The following is a 22183-nucleotide window of genomic DNA, read 5'->3' as shown; positions in this document are numbered from 1 at the left end:
GTTCATTAATCACTGTGGGCATTGCTCCAGTAATTAAAGCGGCCCTTTGTTTATCCTCCACACCATGCGGCTCCAAGCACCCCGTGTCACCTGTGAAAGTCACGCCTTCACAGTAACCCTGTAATGCAGCTCTGTAGCTGTGCGCCGTGCGGTGAGGGCTAATTTTAACAACAGTTAAGAATGCTTAGTTAAATGAAGTTAGGTTGATTGAATATTCATAACTCGTTTCTGGGATAGTGTTTAGAACTTATGACTGTTTGTCTTTATATCTGAGGCATCAGGCAGGTGGATATATAGTCAGCGTATTCACCTTTTTTTGTGCCAAGATCGATATTTGCGGTGGTCCTCTATTTTGTGGTTAGTTGAATGCTTGCACTTTGAGTGCTAGAATCAGCAACCACACTAACTCTAAGGAACTAATGGGGGGAGGATCAGAGGCTAGGAAGTTGCTACTTGTATCTAACCCCCTTAAGACCTTTGTTCCAAACAAAAGCGCAGTCACAACACCCCGGGGTGTATGACACTCTACTCAATGGGTTCTTCTGTGGGATTTAACGGGTTAATGGTGGACAAAAGAATCCAAGAACATGTAGCACAGCAGGGGGCTACATTGGAAACACCAGGCAGCCATAATCTCAACCATCTTGGTTCCTGTTTGTTTTGCTTATAATCCTGAGCAGAATTCAACGTCAGCCTGTAGTATTTGGTCAGGGTTGAGGAGCCATGGAGTTTAAGGAGAAACACACTTTATTGAACAAGGATTTTATTCAAACAATGAAGCGATTGTGTACCTTCTCAACCATGGAGCCTTTGAGGTACTAACGGTAGACAAATGTTTGAGTTTGGATCCTGTGAAAGCTCCTTTTGGACTCCATCATAGGGAAATTTCAGTGTAATTACAGCTCTTGAAGTGAAAGTTGACCGTAACCTGTCCACTGAAATGAATGTTAGTGTCAGCTGAATGTCAAACACCTAAGCAAAAAAGCCTTTCATCTCCTACGCTGGTCTTTATTAGTGTTTAACTTTTTTGTTCTGTCATACTTTATTTATGTACGTTATTTTATAATTCTGTGGCAAAGATTCCTGAATATTTAATAACAAGAAACCATTGTTTATAGGGTGAGTTTAAGAAACATATTTATTGATCTGTATTCAGTATCCTTTTTTAGTTCCGTGACATTGGGTGTGTGCACTGGGTGTGGCACATGTGCAACTTTCGAACTGCAGCTGTTTAAATGAAGCATACAATGATGAATGAGGGAGTTTGTTCTCAGGCAGATAATACTTAATTTTTGAGAGTTTAGTTTTTTTATCCTTCCAACATACTTTAGAACTGTGGTCATGGGGCTAGTTTGGGAAGCATTTCCCACAATTGAGCCATTTCCGTGACAAAAAGTAATAGAGATTTAGCTTGGAAGTCAAAATTACAATTCATCTTAAAATAAAATTGTAAAACATACATATTCAGAGTACTATCCATTTCAATGCTAATTCTCAATTTTCTCTAGAAAGTAGTATTCGGTGCAGGACATAAGGCACAGGCCTCTTTCTGAATTTCTATATTGATGTTGTGCTTGCTAAAGTCACTGCACATATTTTAACTCCTGTCCTTCCAATATAAGCAACCAATTATACACTGTTAGTCAATACTGCTTCAGTAGGTGTCCTATTGCAAAGGACAAATAATGTTTTCAGGTTTTTAGCTTAGACGTTGAAAAATAATCTTTATACTTAAGCTTCTGTCCATAAGGTTAATGTGGAGCACAGAATGTTGCAATTAGACTAAGATAAGACTGAGGTCATATCAGTATTGGTCAGATTGAATGAAACTTATCAGCATCTGCCTGATGCTAAGATAGCTGGCAATATGACAGGCCAATGTAATGACATGGCATGCTCAAAAAGAAGCCAAATCATAGTCATCTGAAACTTTTATTTATTATTAATTTATCTGTTCATAGTGTCTAGTTTGCCTTGACCTTAGCATCTGGTGTCACTGCCATCTACTGGCGTCGTAGTAAACTTGATTAACTTCATAGGTGATTCTCGTCTAATATTCTAAAATTCAGTAACAAAATCAATAACCTTTAAAATGACTTTTTAGAATTATTTCACTAAATTGCATGTTGACATGCCCACTTGTATTTGCCTCAGGTATCATCTGGGTAGGGTAAAATCTCTTGCTCTATGGTGTTGATTTGAATGAAGGAGTCATTTATTGCCAACGAAGTTCTTGTATTTTGATTGGTTTTTAGCAGTTTTATGTTTTGCATGGGAATTTTGACACTGTGGCCTCCATCCTAGGTTCGCACAGCACGATGCAATTCAGTCTCAGGCATTCTGCTTTTCTTGTGTAAGAGAAAAGAAAACAGTATTATATTGTTTTTTATATCATTATTATTTATTGGCTAAAAAAGTTCTTGACCGCAATGCAAAATTGAGACTGATATGTCTGTGGTAGCTGTTATCTCACAGCGTGGCATACGTTATGAAGTAAGTAGTTATGGGTTAGTCAGGAAGGCAGAAAGTCATTGTTGAACATGATGTTCATCATGTTGTCAAATTGTAATCAAGCATCTAAAAAACCTAACTTGGTCAAGGGTAGGCAACTACGAACTTTCTACATCAAGTTTTTGTGCTTTGAAGTTTTTTCATGTTTTTTTTTTAACTGATCTTGTCAGCATTCTCAAGCAGTTGTACCGAGTGAACTCCTTCAACCACTGATTAGCAAGTCAAAAGTAGCCTTCTTTGGTGAATCATTCCTGAGCTGCTGTTAACAATGCTATTGATGAGTAGTAGAATAAGTGGCAATTAACAACCAAGCAATTGAATGGCTATTAACAACCAAGGTTCACAAAGTACCTTAATTTACTGCTCAAAGTAGGTGTTAAAAGTTTTTGTTCGCCTACAGGTTGTAGTGCTTTTACTATATGCTTGCATTCCCTGTGAAATTCCCTCTGTTTAATTACTCAGAAAACAAATTCATAAGTATAGGTTGCTGGCTAATATTGGCAGAATTATGGGCATTTCTACTCAATCAAGAAATTAGTAAAAATTCCAATGGTGAAAAAATCTATTCTGTCTCAACCCAAAAATTACTATATTAATGACTATGACTATGGTTATTGGTACCCTGGCGATTTAGTCTTTGTCAAATCAAACCATGATTTGATACACACACTTAAAATAATAACCACTGTTGTAATACATCATTATTTGAGTTACTGTCGCCTTCCTGTCAGCTTGACCCAGTCTGGCCATTCTCCTCTTTCATTAACAATGTGTTTTTGCCCACAGAACTGCCGTTCACTGGATGTTTTTTTTTCTTTTTTTCTCTCCATTCTCTATATGGTCAAAGTCACTTAGATCACATTTCTTCCCCATTCTGATGTTTAATCTGAACAATAACTGAACCTCTTGACCATGTCTGCATGATTCTTAGTTCCTGCCACTTTATTGGCTGATTAGGTAAAGTGGTCACTGAGTGTGTGGGTGTGTGTGTGTGTGTGTATGCAGTACATTCCATATATATCTGTCATTTTTCTCATGCGAGATTCAGTGAATAATGTTGTTGAGCTTCGACCCATAGCCTCAAGTATGCCATCAGCACTCTTCATTCAGTCTGAAATTAGAGAAACTCAGTCGTTGTGAGTGCCAAGGTCTCAGATTACTCAAGAAAATGTGATAAATGGTAGATGCCAACATTCACTGTAATGGAAATTATACTGTTTTGAATGGGTAGCAAATTATTTAATACAAATCCACCCATGTCATCACTATGTACAATATGGTAAATTTTGATGTACTTGCCACTGCTGCCTTTGCGTAGCAGGGATTTTACATAGTAGTAGATCTAAATACTTTGTGTGTGCATTGCCATCTCAGTAATTGCAGAAATACCATGCCTTTCATTGAAGGGGTGATCCATGGATTGTGCGATTGAAGTTGATCTATCGTAGAAGTTGCAATACTTTAACTAGCCACTTTTATAATGGGCAACATTTTATTGAGATGAAATAGTTTTTCATGGAAATTGTCATTGGACAAATTTCTAGATTATTTTACAGTAGTTAAGAGTATAATGCCAAAGTGCTTACTGTGAGGGATTTGACAAACCCTAAACCACGATGGATTATGGGTAATCTTGCTACAAATGACTTCTCTGCCTGTTATAGGCCAAAATTCAGCACGGCTGCCCCCTACTATCAGAACATTGAAAGTATTATTTCCTGCCTGGCGGCATTCTTGCCACTGAGGCAAAACATCAAATGACATACGAAACCACTGTACATTTTTAATACATACTGTAGAAATGTACTGCTGCTCCCATTATTTGGACTTCCAATGTAGGCAGGTCCAATTTTCAATGTTAGGTGATCTAATGACTGTATTTGGCTTCCTTGGGCACCTGTTAATTTTGAGTTCTGGTTTTCTTCTTATTTTTAGCCATTATGCTAAAGATTTGTAAAAGACCTAAATGTCTTGGTTGGTAATTAATAGTCACATTCATTTTCTACAGAGGTTTGCATGTCTCTCTCTATTTATAAATTGCACTTTGCCAATTGTCCTCTCCCTTCACTTTACAATGTTCAGACATTAAGTAGGCACTTGCTAATCAAACTAGTGTTGGAATTCATTTTATATGCTCCGGTCAATTAAGACAAGAAATACCTTAGACCTGTGTAATTCCATACTGGATGTATTGATCTAATGAATTGCTACTTTATCTAGTCATTTTTAGGGTGCATTTAGTTTTTCAAAATTTCATCTTTTTATTCCAGTTAATGTTCACATCTACCATCAGGATGGGGAAAAAATTTGACCATTGAATGATTGTTGGTGGCAGACAGGGTGGTTTGAGTATCTCAGAAACTGCTGATCTACTAGAATTTCCATGCACAACAGTATCTAAAGTTTGCAAAAAACAAAAAACATCCAGTGAGCAGCATTTCTGTGGACAGCAATGCCTTGTTAAAGAGGGAAGTCAGAGGGGAAGGGCCAGACTAGTCAAAGCTGACAGGAAGGTGACAGTAATGCAAATAACCATGCCTTACAACACTGGTACGCAGAAGAACATCTCTGAACACACAAACCTCCAACTGGATAGGCTACAGCAGCAAAAGACTTAATACATCAAAAAAGTCAAATAAATACCTAATAAAGTGCTCACTCACTGTAGGTAATGGTTGGAAATTCACAAGAAAAGACCTGCAACACATCTGCAAGTCAGAAAAAACGAATCCCAATCAGTGATTTACGATATTACTGTACTGTACTGTACTTCCTGAAAGTTAAATTACTGTTTGATGGTGGTTGGTGCTTACCATCAACAGACTGGTGATATGTGTATCACTTTCTTTAATCCAGTTTTCTGTCAGGAACTTAAAATGTTCAGGTGAAGGAATAATGGAGTGAATTTCATTAAGATTTGTTCCACAGATATTCTCCCAGCAACTCTGTTCATGTTTTATGAAGTCTTTTCATTTCAGCGGGAACCCTTTCCTCTCAAGCTTCCCTTTACAAAGATGAAAGGTTCTCAAAACATTAATATTGTTTCAAATACCTTTCTGGACAGAAGCACAGTTAAATAGAATATGCATTGTGGCATCATGGCTGACCAATTTTTAGTATCTAACAGGATACTAATATTTTTACTGTTTCCATCCTTAGTTCCAGGTTCCACAATTTTATTCTTGTGCGAGTGTATTCGAAACCTCAAGCAAACGAAGTGGTTTACCTTGTGAATGTATCCATTTGGAGTGTTAGCAGTTCTCCTGCTGGGTAATATACCTTTCACATACACACATAGGTGAGAGACTGATGGGCTGGATTATTTACCCACTGGTAATAATGATTGCTGCAGGTTTATGTTAGTGGTCTTGAAATTACTTGCACATGTACTGTAATTCTCACATTACACAAGCAGTTGTAAGAAAAAAATCTATGTTGCTAGAATTTTTGGATGGAATGAATTATGATTTGTGGGGTGTGGTGATTTTAATTTTGCTCAAGCAGTGCAGCAGGGCTTCTTAAAATTGATGGCCACTGACACAATGATTGAGGCTGGCTGGGTTCAGAGCAAACTATGTCCCTCGACTCCACCTTCTCCCCTCCCCTCACCACGCTCTCTCCCCAACCACTCCCCTCCTTGCTCACAAGCCACAGAGCCAGCAGCTGCAGCCAATGAGTCTTGCTGAAACAGTGTCAGTGTTTAGTCTGGCACCGGGTTGCAGGATTGAATGGCAGGCAGGTCAGGCAAAGTCATTCGGTTGGCTCGCATCCCAGCTAACCTCGCTAAAGGGCTCTGGGCACTCTTGGCAGGAGTAACTGCACATCTCTTTACCTCAGGCTATTTATTCCCATTGTTTTTTAAGTCCCTCCGAATCTCATGTACCCTCCCATAATATAAAACTCTCATACTCGACACAGCAAGAGAAGAAGAAAGCTAAAGTTAACATTCATATTATGTTTGGGGTCTAATTGACCCCATTCAATCTCTTAAAAACCAGTTAACCTTTTTTTTATATTGATACTGTATGATTTTTAAAGTCATTTTTATTATAATTTGTTGGGATTAAACAGTAAACATGAAACAAATGTCATGCATAAACACCATGTACAAACTTTGCATGCAAAGGTGTTGTGTGGGGTTAGCTTTACCATTTTTTAGCTGTATAAAATGTAAGAAAATATACAACCATTTTTATCAGATTCTTTGTGGATGATTCTGGTGGCACTTTCCCATACAGGTGACACACTTTCCCTTACCTCAGGCTCAGTCAGATTTGTTATATTTATGAATAAAGTAATTTGGGAGACAACAAGAAGGCAACACATAAAGTCTCAACATTTTTCTATTACAATAATTTTGTGTGTTAGGTTAGATCATATTCTAGATGATAAGTGCTATTTTCAATATTCCCACCTTGCATGCATTCTGCCTTAAAAATGCTTTTTCTGGAGACTGGTCCTTCAAACCAATGATGGTTTGAAGGACATTCATCTCCAGGTTGTACATTCAGGATATGTCATTGAGAGCATGGTTATTCTTTAATTAAAACAAGAAACTTTGGAAATGATCTTATTTCTTCAATTAATACAAAACCACTTGACAGCATTGAACTGTAATCACATCACTTTGCCCAACAGCACAAGCACTCTCCCAGCATACGCATCTTGGTTTGTCCCACCCAACACATACGAATCTCAACTGTTTCACATTACAGGCAATGTCTGTCTCATTTTCTCCCCTGTCTGGCCTGCAATGGTATATTCTGTCCCAGGGGAAACTTTTTTTCCTAGCCTCAGTTGAACTCTGACCTCTGCCTGCTGCCTCTCCGGATATCAAATTACCCGTCCTTGAGGCTCAGAGGGTAGTTTGGAACACACTGTGTTAATAAATTCAATTCAATCATGAGTGATGCAGCAGACATTGCCTTGGGCATTTTAAATTACTTTGAATGCTATTTTATTATCATCACCAGTCATCTGCAGCAGGGCACTGGGAGAATCTACAACACTGTCTTGTCTTGACACTCATATTCGAGGCCCAAACAAAGGTTTGTGGGCCCATTGCAACTACCATATGTTTCCTGCAGTACCATTGTGTCAGCAGTGCTATATTATTATCACCTTCATGGATAGAAGTTTATATGTGTAGGGTTGTTAATCCATGCTATTTTACGGTGTTATTGAACTGTAAGTGTTGGTTCTGCACAAGTCTTTTGAGTTTTCTGTCCCCTTATAAAATGATAATTTTGTGGTTAAGAATGAATAGAGTGGACTAGAAATGTGCAGCCTGTTAAATGCATTCTCTTTAAAAAAAAAAAGATTGGGTTTACACTGTCAGTGAAGGCATTTGCATTTTTTAGTGCTGGGTGGGGCGGGGGGAGATGGAAATTGGCAAACAATGTTCAGTTATGGCTTCAGAGATGTCTAATTTAGTGTAAATTATCGGGGGGGGAGGGATGGGGGGTGGGTGTGTGGTGACAGAGGAGAAGCATATGTCAAAAAAGAAAGCTTTTATAACTCAAACTTTATTTTTCCAGAGTAAATGCAGTACTCTTAGGAAATCACAAGGCTGGTCATTTATTTGAAGGATGGCTGTGAAATCACTCCCATACAGTACGTGTTTTGCAGGGCCACATCCAAACAGCAAGGAGGAACTTTTAAACTCTCCCCTGGTTTAACTGTTGCACTAACAGCGACCTACTTGGTACACATCTGCATGTGTTTGACTCTTAGGAGGGAGAGTGTGAAGCACAGTTTCTTTATCTTATACCCCATGCTCATTATACATTTCCGTTCAAAAACACTTGTATAAATGAATGCCTCAGAGATTTTATTGTGCTGGAATTATAATAGAGTTCTTGTTATTGAATTAATACGTATATGCAGGCAGCATGTTTCATAAGTTGTTTGATAAGCTACCCCCTTTGTGCAAATGCCATGACATATCCATTGTGTTACTTCCTGTGTTATATCCTCCCATCATCATTTCAGTTCTGTTATTGGGTTTCCTATGTGTTCTGGAAAGCTGCATCATTATCTGATTCTTGGTACAGTGCACAATTGTACAGCTTTCAATTTGTATGGCTGAAGAATTGCTGGGACATTAAGTTATGTAGTTTTTAAATTGTTGCTGATTTAAGTGGGGCTCTGGATATTTCTGTGCATAAGTCACAGTGAAGCATGTGGTTACACATTTCAACATCAAACTTATAATCTTAGTAAGTGTTTAAAGAAGTGATAATATTAAGAGCAAACTGCATCAATGAGGATATTTACTCATTTTGTGCTAGAAGTGTATGAGAATTTTCACTTCCCAGGGTTCAGCACTTCCTCCCTAAACCTGAAAGGCCTCTGCAAATACTATGGGATCTTGTTGACTGCTAAGATGTGGCAGTTTTCAACAATTTTTCATATGTAGTGCATTTTCATAGGCATTGTGTCAGATACACACTCTCTCTTTCTCTCTCTCCCTCTCTCTCTCAGACACACACACACACACACACACCATGACATTACTCATCTGGCTGGACAATAGCACACTGTGGAATGTCACTGGGTGACTGGTCTAAAAGTCAAAACGAGACCAGACCAATGGTGGAAGTGGACTTTTTTGTGTGTGTGTTGTCTATGAGTTAGTGATGCAGAAACATAAGTGTCTACAGAGATAACATATTTTAATGGCAGCTACGAAAGCAGGAAGGCATTGCTCTGTAATTGATTCCATACACAGATGTTCCAGAATGACCAGGTTTGGTCTGTTCTTCTCTTTGGAATGTGTGTTTGACTATTTATACTGAAATCATTCATGGTATAGAAGCACAGACCAAACCTGGTAATTCTGGAGCTTAATGTAAAACATCTGCCTGTGTAATCGATTACACACACAGATGTTCTACATTGAGCTCCAGAATGACCAGGTTTTGTCTGTTTTTCTATTTGGAATGTGCGTTTGACTGTTTATACTAAAAACATTAATGGTATAGAAGCAAATGTGTAAAGTTGCAAATAGTATTTATACAGTTATAGTTTGTAGAGTGCCTTTCATGTCAGTATTGTCATGCTGTAGCTAAAGCATTGAGACAATTAAATTATTTCTTTAAATTAAATAAATATTCATAAATACACAAGATGTTATATTGCTGGACGTGCATCCCATTTATTCCATCGATATCCCTTTACATTACCCAACCTTCTTATTTCATGCATGAGCACTTGGATTATTATTTTATTTATTCCTAAATCTGCATCATGCTCGTATGAAATACCTTTTAATCCAGACTTGTGGACAAGGTTCAGGCAGATTTTGGAGAGCTTTTAAAGTATGGTGCAAGATCTGTATCTGTATCTATTACTGCAAAGTCACACTTGTGACAATGTGTTATGTGTTGACAGAAGAACTTATCTTCTCAATTTGAATCAATATGGGAGATATATTGTTTAGACCCCGGCAATGCACAGGTGCATTTTTAATATGTACTAGTATTTTTGTACTCTTTGTAAAATATCAATTCTTATGCTTTGCTTTTATTGTATATTATCTTCTGTCATTTACTGTTCTTTGTTCAGCCCCTTGTGCCTATTGTTAAAAACAAATATGCAATGCATGTTGGAAATGCAACCCATTTTGGTCTGAACCTTTGCTTTGTATTATTCCAATTCCGTAGCTGAAGAGAAATGAATGACTGAGAAGTAATCATGTTTTCAAAAACTCCAGCATGGAGTTCAGCATGCCCAAAAGAATGGTAGCTTCTACTCTCTCTGTTGTCATTTAAACATTTTATTCTTCATCTGTGACAAAAAACAGTTAGTATATCAGCATGACCTGATTATCAAGGAACCCTTTGAAATATGTTCAAGCCAGTGGTCCTCACTCCTGATCCTGGAGAGCCGCAGGGTGTGCTGGTTTATGTTTTCACCTTAATATCAGCAACCAATTCACACTTGGGAAACCAGGTGTTGTGAGTTTACTGTGTAATTAACTGCTTTAATTGATCAATTAAGTGCTGAGTAGCAATAAATCCAGGACCAGGAGTGAGGACCACTGGTTTAAGCAGAGATTTTCAAACTTACTCTTAAATTGTAGCCTTTTTCACCCAAGAAGTTGGCAAGTGGCACTTCTGTAATTGCTTATTCTAATCGAGTCCCCTACAACTTTTGAATCTACCCTGTTCACTAATTATTGCCCAGGCCGCAAGGTGTTCTCACCTGAATAAATAATAGAGGCAGTCAGTTGTCTAGTTGTCTAGTTGTCTAGTTGTCTAGGGGAGACAATGGCTCAGCTGGTGGGAGCAGTTGTCTGGCAGTCGGAGGGCTACCAGGTTGAATCCCGCCCTGGGTTTGTCGAAATGTCCTTGAGCAAGACAGCTCACCCCACAAAGCTCCTGACAAGATGGCAGCCAATTGCCATTGATGTGTGAGTTTGTCTGTGAATTGGCGAATGAGAAGCATCAATTGTACCATGCTTTGGATAAAGGCGCTATATAAATGCCAGCCATTTACCATTTAGTAGTCTAATTTAGATTTTGGAGAATACGTTCTAAAAATCAAGGGCTGTGTTAAAAACTGCATACTTCGCATACTACTCGTACTACATTTAAATGAAAATGAGCCAGAAATTTAGGACAAGCTAGTATGCAGTGTTTACAAGTAGTAGCCTCTGACTGTGCAAAGATGAGCTGCTGCTTCACCCAGACCCTGAGGTTTTCTTTATCTTATAATTTCAGCTGATATTTCTTATTAGTTCTGAAATAAGAACTTCAGAACTAACTTCCTCTGCAATTAAACCATGACAGTGGTTAGTGCAGTTTTAAATGAAAATTGGGATCCATTTTCTCATTGGCTGATCAGATTTATGAGACTAATGCAAGCATTGTCTCACTTTCAATGTGGGAATGTAAATGTGTTGTTCAGTTAAGTGTCAGTTTACAGAAGGTGGTATGAAAATATTTATTGTCATCATAAATAATAATTGTCCAGCCCTAATTCCTTTCCAAAAGGTCCAGTGTTCAGCTTCAATCATGTTCTGTGTTTCTCTGCTTCCATTGAGAAGTTTCCATTTCAAAACAAAACTGCCTGCCTCCTGGCTTCGTTACAGTCAATATTTACTTATCATTTGAACAAATTGGCACACTTTAAATGCAAATGACCATGTACAGTAATATATGTAAGTTATGTAGTTCACATATTGCATGAGCTATGTGTCACTCTTGCTAAGAGAGATTAGGAACATGACTCACCTTCTGCTGCTGTCTTAAAAGTGTGGACCATTGCTTGAGTACTTATTGATGTGAATGTTCTGTTCTGGAGCATTTTAGACAGTACGATCTGGAGGGTAATCCACTGAACTTTTATTGATTTTCAACATTGAGAGTAACTGGCATTTGTAGTGAAATCGAGGCGCACAACAAGAGCATCAGGTTTACTTTGGATGGCTCTGCGCATTCCTATTCATCGCCACATTAGCCAACGCTATTTTCTTGATGAGGATGGGGGAAAGCAGGCAGCCTGCCAGGTAGGTTGCCATGGCTCCCAATGCCACCCCCGTACCCCCCCCGTGTGAAGGTGCAGAATGTCTCGCCCAGGCTGAGCTTAGGTTTTGATTTAGACAAAAGATGTCTTCACAGCATCAGCGGAATGGCTGATGGGAATGGGTTTGCCTGTTGGCATGGGAGAGCCTGACCTTACGGCTGAGATGTCGTTATGGTGCCAGGACAGAGAGGGTGAAAACTTGGAAAGCAGTGCCGGTGCAATTTTTTTTCCTTCCTTTCTGTGCGCTTGTGGAGAAAATGGCGGAACACTGCACTGACTTTGTTCGGACTCGGTGAAAGGAACTAAATGCCGAAATGCAACCTGGCCTTTTATTTTGGCCCTTTCTTTCCTCTCTTTTGACAATACACCAGGATTTTGTCCGTTTCTGTGGCTGACATATTTTGCTGCTGGTCTGCTGACATTAAAGTACGTTTAGGATGGGTATGTAATATCTAATACCAAATATAAAGGAGGTTCAATTAGAAATCATTGCAGCAATTTGGGTTAGCCGGCTTCTGCAACTGCTGACACTGATGCGCAGAAACAAAACAGATGACAGGAATGTTCCATAGCATGGGAGCACAGGTCGGTCAATGCCAGTGGCGGGTGTGAATGTGCTTTCACCCGCGATACACTTATATTATGGTAGATCGGTCACTGGTTACTACCTATGAAATTAGCCTTGGCTAAGCTTGTCATCTCCACAACAGGACAGACAGACAGTCAATGTGATCATTGGTAAAGTGGAAGATCAGCTGAGACTGGACTATAGTCTTTTGTAAAACTTTTGCCTGGTGTTTTATTGATATCAGAGTGTATTTGTAGAAGTTGAAGTTGTCTGTATAAACTGTGTAAACAGGTATGTTTTTACAGAAAACCTATGTGCAGGTCATAAACTCCACTTTGCAGGCATTAGTGACAGCACAAACTATAAAACAGTTACATTGTTGAATGACTTTGTATTTCTTCATAAATCAGATCGCAAGTAACTTTTTTAAAATTGAACACAAACTCTTATAGTACCTTTATCAGAAATTGTATAACTTCTTATAAGGCCCAGTTTGATGGTAATACAAAAATAATACTAGTGATACTTAAATAGGACTTTATCGACACAGATATTCTGTGAATTAGTGTCATTCCTTAATTGTATTTTTATTAAATAAATTGCAGTACAAGCTGAAAACTGGATACTGCTGCATACACAAGGGTTTTTATGCTTTCTTATGATTATCATGAAGTAAAATAGATGCAGTCCGTTTGGAAGACTTACAAATATGTGCATTTTCTATTCAAAAAGCAAACAACAACTGTCAAATTGGACAATGTATTGTAAAAAATATAGCGGCGGCATTTATTCTGATATTTTTAAACTGCATTACAATAATTGCAATTGTGTGCTTTTTATTTCTAAATTAAATATCATACTTAATTTTGTGCTGTATGCTTTTGAACTCAAAGACATGGCCTTTATTAATTACTGTTACCATCATTGTTTCAAGGAGGAACATGCTGTATGACGTGTACACAACTCTGCACCACTGTATGTCAGACTACAAGGTAAGTTTGCCTTTAGTTATCATTTTATATCAATTTTACTTAAAGTATTGTGTACATTCATAATTTCTCTGAGAGTAGGTTCACAGAGAGTGACTGTTTCTCTTTAAAACTGAAGTCTGTTTCTAGAATGAGGTACTCATTCCACAACCTGTCTGATACAGCCCCGATGGTGTTTATTTACACAAGGCAAGTTTTATGTACAGCAGGCAAGATGAAAGCAGTTGCAGCATACAAAGAAAAAAGTCCTCCCAGAAGATTTATACTGTAAATGTGCGTGCCAGTGTGTGTTTGAGAGTATCGTGTGTTTATAGTGTATTTTCTAGCCTCTCGAAGATGGATCACATTTTTTATTTTACGATGGATGTCTTCACCTTTTCAACTGCCCTGTTTGAACAGGTGCACTGTACAATGTGTGTTCTTGCTACTTGTTTGCTCATTGATTTGCAGTACAGAAACACATTTTTTGTTGTTGTGAATAAGTCGAAATTTCCAATGAGAGTTCCACCTTGGGCTGAAAAGCATTTGGTGTTCAAAACATTTGTCAGAGTACTGGACAACTTTGCAATTGATCCAAGTTTCTGTTAATTCATTCATTTACAATTAATCTTGTAACATATACTCAGTGAGCACATTATTAGGTATTTATTAGACTTATTTTTCAGACTTATTAAGTCTTATTAAGTCTGCTGCTAAAGGCTATCCACTTAGAGGTTTGATGCATTGTGTATTAAGAGATGCTCTTCTGCATACCACTGTTGTGTTGTTATTTGCGTTACTGTCACTTTCCTCTCAGCTTTGACTAGTCTGGCCATTCTCCTCTGACCTCTCTGAAGGTGTTTCTGCCTGCAGAACTTCTGCTCACTGGATAGTTTTTGTTTCTCACACTCTGAAAACTCTAGAGACTGTTGTGCATAAAAATCCCAGGAGACCAGCTGTTTCTGAGATACTCAAACCACCCTGTCTGGCACCATCAATCATTCCACATTCTTTATATTAAATGTTTTCCCAATTCTGATGGTTGATGTAATCATTAACTGAAGCTCCTGACCCGTATCTGCATGATTGTATGCATTGCACTGCTGCCACACTATTGGCTGATTAGATAGTCGCATGAATAAGTAGGTGTACAGATGTTCCTAATAAAGTGCTCAGTGAGTGTATATTTAGCTGATTACAAGTGTTGTAAAACATGGTTGATAATGAATAATCATTGTTGCATCATTGTTTTATACTTCTTCATCGACAGCTTTAGGCTGTTAAGATGCATTTTCATCATTTGCAATGGTGCATTCAAAGGGAGTTGTTAGTGAAATAAAAATTTCTGAAAATGTTTAATCAATACTTGTTTTCAGTTCTGCATGTTCATTTTGTCATTTTCGCTGCTTTACTTTGAAGACGAACCACTTGTCATAAACCCGTAGATCCGATCTTGTGGTACATATGACAACGCAAGCTCGCCTCTGTGGGTCTCTGTCTCCGTGGTACAAACAAACCTTTCTCTTCTGTTGTTTGCACTTACACCAACTCTTAGTTTCACGAACAAAGTGTTGTCTCATGGTTACAAGTGGGAATGTTTCAGCTACTATGGTGTCGATTTGAAAAGTCTGTCGCACACAGATGGGAATAGAAAATTCCCATCTCCTTTATCCTGTATAATGCAAATGTGAGTTGCTTAATTTTTTTACATTATATGTGTTCTATTTATGGTATTGCTTATATGAAACATGATCTGTGAAACACAATGTAAACATTATTTGTTGGGAGTTGAGAGATCAAATAAAAATAAGAGATTGACTGATTTAATCCCCGGTCATTCCAGTTTCTTGTGTTACCTTGGATGTGATTTCATGCAGTCAGGTTTTTTGATCAGCAGTGAAAGCCTGTCAGCAATGATAGGAAGACATGTTTTAGATATGGCAGTAATATGATTGCATTGTAATTTCTACCTGGGGTATGAAGAATTATTATAATGTTAATGAATTATTCCTTAATTAATTAATTAATTAATTAATGACTTTTGTTTATCAATATTGAGATTAGATGAATATATACACTCAGTGAACAAATTTTAGGTAGACCTGTAATGAGCCAATCATGTGGCTGCAACGGAATATATAGAAACATGAAAACGTGGTCAAATGGCAGAATGGGGAGGAAATGTGATCTGAGTGACTTTGATAATTGAATGAATTTTGGTGCCAGACAAATTTTGAGTACCTCAGAAACTGCTTATCTCCTGGGATTTTCACACACAACAGTCTCTAGAGTTTGCAGAGAATGTTGCGAAAAACTAAAAACATCCAGTGAGCAGGAATTCTGTGGGCAAAAGTGTAATGCTGATGAGAGAGGTCAGAGGAGAAGGGCCAGACTGGTCAAAGCTGACAGGGAGGTGACAGCAATGCAAATAACCATGCATTACAACAGTGGGTTGCAGAAGAGCATCTCTGAACACACAATGTATCATAATTCTAAGTGGATAGGCTACAGCAGTAGAAGTCTGAAAAATAAGTCTAATAAATACCTAATAAAGTGCTCACTGAGTATATATAATATTTGAAATATCCATCTTTCAGTGACTGAAATGTTATATTTAGACATCACATAGACTAACTAGAAAGAAATGAACAAATTTGAGCAGGTCATCCTCCAACTAATCCCAGCACACTTACATAAAGATTACATAAGATTAATATATTTTGATATGAAGTGATTCTATTTATTGTGTTTATTAACTTATTAGCTGCTGTTACTACCTATTGTGTCTGGCCAGGTCTGGCACTATTTCTGATCTTAATCAAGTGGACACACTTATGTTTCTCCTATATTATTCCTCTGCATAAGAGCATCTGCTAAATTAATGCAATGTAATATAACGTCTTCGGTAAAAAAATTATGCGGATAGTTGTTGATATAATGCCATCATTAATGTTATTGCTGACATTTATTCATTCATTGAATATTAGTTGGCTAGCTATTTCCCTTTGAAATCACAGAACAATTGCCCAATTGAAAAAATGCATCATTTAACAGCTGTATAAATATTCCCCCAAAAGATAATTTCCTGTAAAGCTGCATATTGCGTCAGACTCGAAGGCTGTTAATAATTCAACCTGCTTTTGGTCCTGACAGCTGCCTGTAAGGAAGTACATTAACCCCTTAAGTCAAAACAAGTAAAACAAGTGTGGGGGGACCTCACCTTCTCTGCATTTTGGAAATCCCCATACTACAAGAAATGTGTTAATGTCAGTGGCCAGTGGACCAATGCATAATAGTTTCCATTCTAAAAATGTGCTAACTCGGAGAAACGTTGATAAAATGTCCATTGTTTACTTTTAATTTCTCTGTCTGGAGGAATTATCATCTATATATTATCTACATTTTGTATAGGCTCACTTGTATATGATGAGCCCAAGTACAACCGTCTCTGATCAGGATGTGTAACGTAGTTGCAGAGAAAATCCATGTCAAACGCTTTTTTTCAGGATAAAAACTGTTGTATAGTTTAGTAAGCACAATGCAGTATTTTACTCTAGATAAGACCAATGATATCATTTAGTTTCTATGTGTCCCTTTGGAGTCTTCAAATGTCCTTTTTGGAAAACTGCCTAGACATAGATTAGAAAAAACAATGCAGAATCATTTTTGGTGATATTGTCCTCAAATGTGAAAGGGGATTTGTCCAGTGTTGTGACTTCGCTCCATTGTGTTTCTAAGCATACCAGCCATAGCTACAATAATCTGTATCCAGTCAAATACAGAAAATCTTTTCAGTGATACTTTCACTGTGTTTGAGATTCTGGAACTTTGTTTTACTAATATTTTAGTAATTCTGACTCTTGGAAGGGTTACCTTTAGGAGACCAGGATTATGTCTGTAGTCAAAAGGGTACAGGCATAGTAACCATTTTCTTTGGGTATGTCATTTTTAAGCTTGTCTCAAGAAGAGGGGCAATACTTAAGGGGTTAAACACCCTGTGCTACTGACAGCAGCTTTTGGATATAATATGCTTGAATCTAACATACATGAACCATATAGTGGGCTCCAGAATTATTGGCACCCTTAATAATAATGGATAAAAAAGGCTGCATATAATAAACAACATGGATGATCTACTGTATATGTTATGTTCAAACATATGGGAAAACTATATACATTCATTTCAATGCATTACTCTCATGTTTCCATCCATCCATCCATCCATTATCTGAACCCGCTTATCCTGAAGAGGGTCGCAGGGGGGCTGGAGCCTATCCCAGCATACATTGGGCGAAAGGCAGGAATACACCCTGGACAGGTCGCCAGTCCATCGCAGGGCACACACACCATTCACTCACACACTCATACCTACGGGCAATTTAGACTCTCCAATCAGCCTAACATGCATGTCTTTGGACTGTGGGAGGAAACCGGAGTACCCGGAGGAAACCCACGCAGACACGGGGAGAACATGCAAACTCCGCACAGAGAGGCCCCGGCCGACGGGGATTCGAACCCAGGACCTCCTTGCTGTGAGGCAGCAGTGCTACCCACTGCACCATCCGTGCCGCCCACTCTCATGTTTCAATGTTTTTCATTTAGTAATCTAATTTTTTATAAGCAACATTATTGGCCCTCCTAACAATTATTGTAAATAAAATCAAAGTAAAATTGGCAATACAATTTTGCACAATATATTTAATCTCAGTCTAAAGGAAATATACTGTGCCATTCCATCACAGCTAACATGAGGTAACAAACATGGAAAATCCCTTTGTCAACCACCAGCATGGGAGAAGCCAAATAAATGTAGGTACAAAAAATAGGTACAAAAAAAATACAGAAACGGTTAAACATACCACTTAGCAAGGGCAATAATTAAAAGGTGTAAAACATATGGAATGGTTGCACATTTGCCAGGAAGAGGAGAATTTAATACATTCCGTACACTGGAATGTACAAAAAGATAATTTCCAATAAAAAGGTTTTTTTGATTGAATATCATTTCTGGATGCATTTGGGATGGGAAAATGCATAGTTGTATTTTTCCCCATCCCTGGAACATAATTCAGAACGGATTAATAAAGCAAACCCCCCACCACCAACTTTTGTCTCTCTTCCCCTCTCTCTGGGTTATGACCGAAGCCACAATACTACAACTGAATTGATTATTTTGTTGATGAAATTGAACCGGCATTGTTTTTGCCAGTCATTAGTGAGCTAGTTATATTCTACAATATTAACAGAGTATACAAATCGAATTCAGTTAAATGCCGGGCAGTTGTACATTTGATTTGGCCAATTGTATTTGTAGTTTCTTAAATATATTCTAAATTTACATTATGGTATCATCTTCTTTTGATTTCAGTTTTTTATTTCATTTTGTCATTTCATATAGTCATAAATATCTGAATGTTTCCATAACAGCCATTTTAAATGTGATATATGGGCAGAAATGTATGACAGAGATTCTTCACAACAATAAAAGCCAGTGAAAAATAGCAGCAAGGATGATAATTAACACATTCTGGGTGTGTGATCAGCTTCTAAGAAAGTAAATGATTTTAGTTGTTATTTTGTTGGTGATGTTATTACCAATATCTTTTGATCAATGTAAATGTAGTGACCCCTTCATATGGTAACATGACCAGGAGAAGGTTTTGGCTCTGCCAGTGGAAGACAAGAAGACCATTCCCAGCTTCAGAACCTGTGTGCATCCGGGTTGAGGTAGTAGGTTGTATGGTTTAGAATTACACCCTGGGAGTTAACTGTACAACCTTCTAGCTTTCCTTGGAGTACACTCAAGTCATCAACCTTAAGAGAAAATGTGGAAGCATAGTATCCTGAACCAGTTGCAAAGCTACATATAGAGAATTAAGTTTTTGTTGTTATTTTCATTTTTTTAAAACCACGTCTATAATTATGCCTATATACATTTATATACACTAACCCTGACCTCATATTGTGCACCATATTTTACAGTTTGTAATTTCATAAATATTTTCATCAGATGAATATTCCTCCCACATTCAGTTTATCATGAATGAAAGTCCATGCCCATTCCTCCTTGAATTAAGTCATTTATTGGATTGCACAGAAAATAAAAGGAATGTCTTTAAACCAGCACACCTTGTCGATAGGTCTTGTATGTATGATTGATAAAAGCTTTTTTCTGCACATACAGTCAGACTTTTGCCCCCTACCCTCTCCAGAGAAATCTCATGTGTTCTATTTTGCTATGAGATTATGGGATACTAGAATGTCCAGAAAGATAGTTTTAAAATAAAATCAGCATGACGTCACAACAGCAAATAACTTAGTTCCGGGTGGATAAGGTTGAGGAATGTAAATAGCAGGCAGTGATTTCCGTGTCATTTAACCAAGGTAGAAACAACTAGTCAATGTTGGAATGTAAAAATTATTAATGAAAACTGAACAAAACTGTTTTATTTATATGATTTATAAGATGTGGTCTAGCTAGCTAATGTAACATTAACGTCTGCCGTCAGCACCCCACTAACCATGTAGCTAGCTAACGTGAGCTAGCTAACATCATTAAGATGAATAAACGGTGCAAACTAGCTAGCTAGCATTATTGGAAACCTCATTACTGTTACATTACCACCAAAACAACAGGGAAAGTTGGATTTAACATGTTTGTAAATGTATCATCCCAGTGTTTCTCTATACAGCCGCAGATGAGCATCTGGTGTATATTAGCCAATGTTAGCTACCAACAACATTTGTGAAGGACATGAGCAATACAATTACAAGTTCTGGTTTTGTTTTTTGTCCCCCCCCCCCATGTTTATGACACTTTGAAACTAATGCCGAGCGTCTCTGTGTCAGCTGTCATTGACTGTGCCAAGCAACTGTCAAAACTGAGCCCGCCCTGTAAACAGACTAAAAGTATCTGGGTTATCCTCCCTTTTAAGAATCGGAAAAAAAGCTTAATCAACTGTGTGCCTGATTACTTTTGGCATTACAGTCCAAAACACAACAGGATTTCGGCATCATTAACTAGCTAACTGTTTCTACACAGCTATGCTCCAGTCGATTTTGAAGTAATGTTACTTTGTTCCGTGGCCACCCGGAAGTAACTTAGGGACCTTTGTTTACAAACATTCTGATTTCATCTATAGCATGAAGCAATCTGAATGTCCTTCCTGCATGTCTATCCTGGATCTGCTAATACCTCAACCACTGGCCTTTCCTGTGCAGACAACATGCAGAATAGAAATTGTAGGGACATTTGGGATATTAATGCATCGGGGTTGCCTTCTTTGCAGATAAATTTCTGGCTTAAAATGTGTCTCATTCCTTGGGAATATCTATCCAATCATTTCATTAGCAGCATCATCTCAGGGACTTCATAGCTGACATAATGTATTTCTTTCAGTGGTTGGCTTTGGAACGAAAGCTGAAACAGATGTAGTCAGCTTGATTTCTCATTTAGGACACAGTTCTATTTCCTCCGTTTAAATTATTTAAATAAACTGTACTGTAATGTAATGTATTTGTAACTTTTGATGATAATGTATCTCTTTCAAAAGCAAGCTTTATTTTTCAAATAGTATTGAAAGATTTTGTTTTCATATGTCAATGGTCAAGGCTGAAATATCTGAACAATGACCCCAGTGTAGAACTACAATGGAGCAGGGGACCCCTTAAAGCCAAGCATTGTGATTGTTCTGTGTGCCCAGTTTAATTTAATTCCGAAACCAATCTTTCAGGATTGATTGTGAGTGCAGTTTTAGGAAATGATAGTCTCTTTTTAGCAGCTTTTGAAAGCATATCAATATTTTCAGGTTATGGTCAGCCAGCCTCTGCTTTTTAAAGGTGATCCTGCTTTAATTTTTAGCACTTCCCTGCTTAATTTACCCTGAGGGAAATGCAAGGAGACGGTGGAATTTATGTTGCAGCAAATTATCTATGGTGTCTTTCATGACCGTGAGCAACCATTAGGACTTTTTTGTAAAATCTCAGGCACATCGGGGGTTGACGTGCTTTGACGCAGATCCTGTTTAATGACCTTTTCCTGCCAGCAGCTCTGTAGACACTGTGCCACAAAGGCATCATTCCCTCAATTAGGACAATGTTGAAATTCTGTATTACTTGTGAACCTTTTTCCACAGTGCAATGAATATAGAGCCCATAGAGCCCATGTTGTTTAATATGATGTTATAAAGTATCTGCCTCTTTAAGATGGTTATGAAATAAAGCAGTTGGTTTGTATTGGAATGTTTGAAAACAAAATCTAAAAAAGTCTATTTTTGCTTTTGTGTTTTGCTTTTTTTGGCTTGACAAAGAGCTGACCAGTAGTCTAGAAAAAGCTTGAAAGCATTTTTATAAGGGCTGGAAAAGAGCAGTGCATGGCCACACAGCTTACTTCAAGGTGCTTGATTTACTGACGTATTTCATTGAAACGTTTGCAGTTATTTTGTCCTCCGACCACATGAAGTCAAAATTGTATTAAAAGCAAGACAGCTAATCATTGAACACACATTTCAAATCACCATTTTATGTACAGTAAAATATGTAGAGTAATCTTTTCTATTTATTAATGTTCATTATTAATGTAAACTGTCAGATGACCATTTCTGTTCCA

At 37.7% G+C, this 22183-nt stretch overlaps 1 long non-coding RNA gene across 3 annotated transcripts in view; it reads left to right on the top strand.

The window, feature by feature from the left end:
- LOC133132800 (uncharacterized) overlaps positions 1-22183 on the top strand; it is an 84682-nt gene that overhangs the window by 35697 nt on the left and 26802 nt on the right. For 2 of the 3 annotated variants that reach the window (XR_009709174.1, XR_009709173.1), the window contains exon 2: positions 13542-13599. This is a non-coding gene — a long non-coding RNA (uncharacterized LOC133132800). Of the gene's footprint in view, positions 1-12132; positions 12481-13541; positions 13600-22183 lie in introns of those variants that run through there. The other variant, XR_009709172.1, reaches the window with a different exon arrangement.

Source organism: Conger conger, chromosome 7, assembly GCF_963514075.1.
Source record: "Conger conger chromosome 7, fConCon1.1, whole genome shotgun sequence".
Taxonomy (NCBI): Eukaryota; Metazoa; Chordata; class Actinopteri; order Anguilliformes; family Congridae; genus Conger; species Conger conger.
This window is presented reverse-complemented; position numbering and strand designations above follow the sequence as displayed.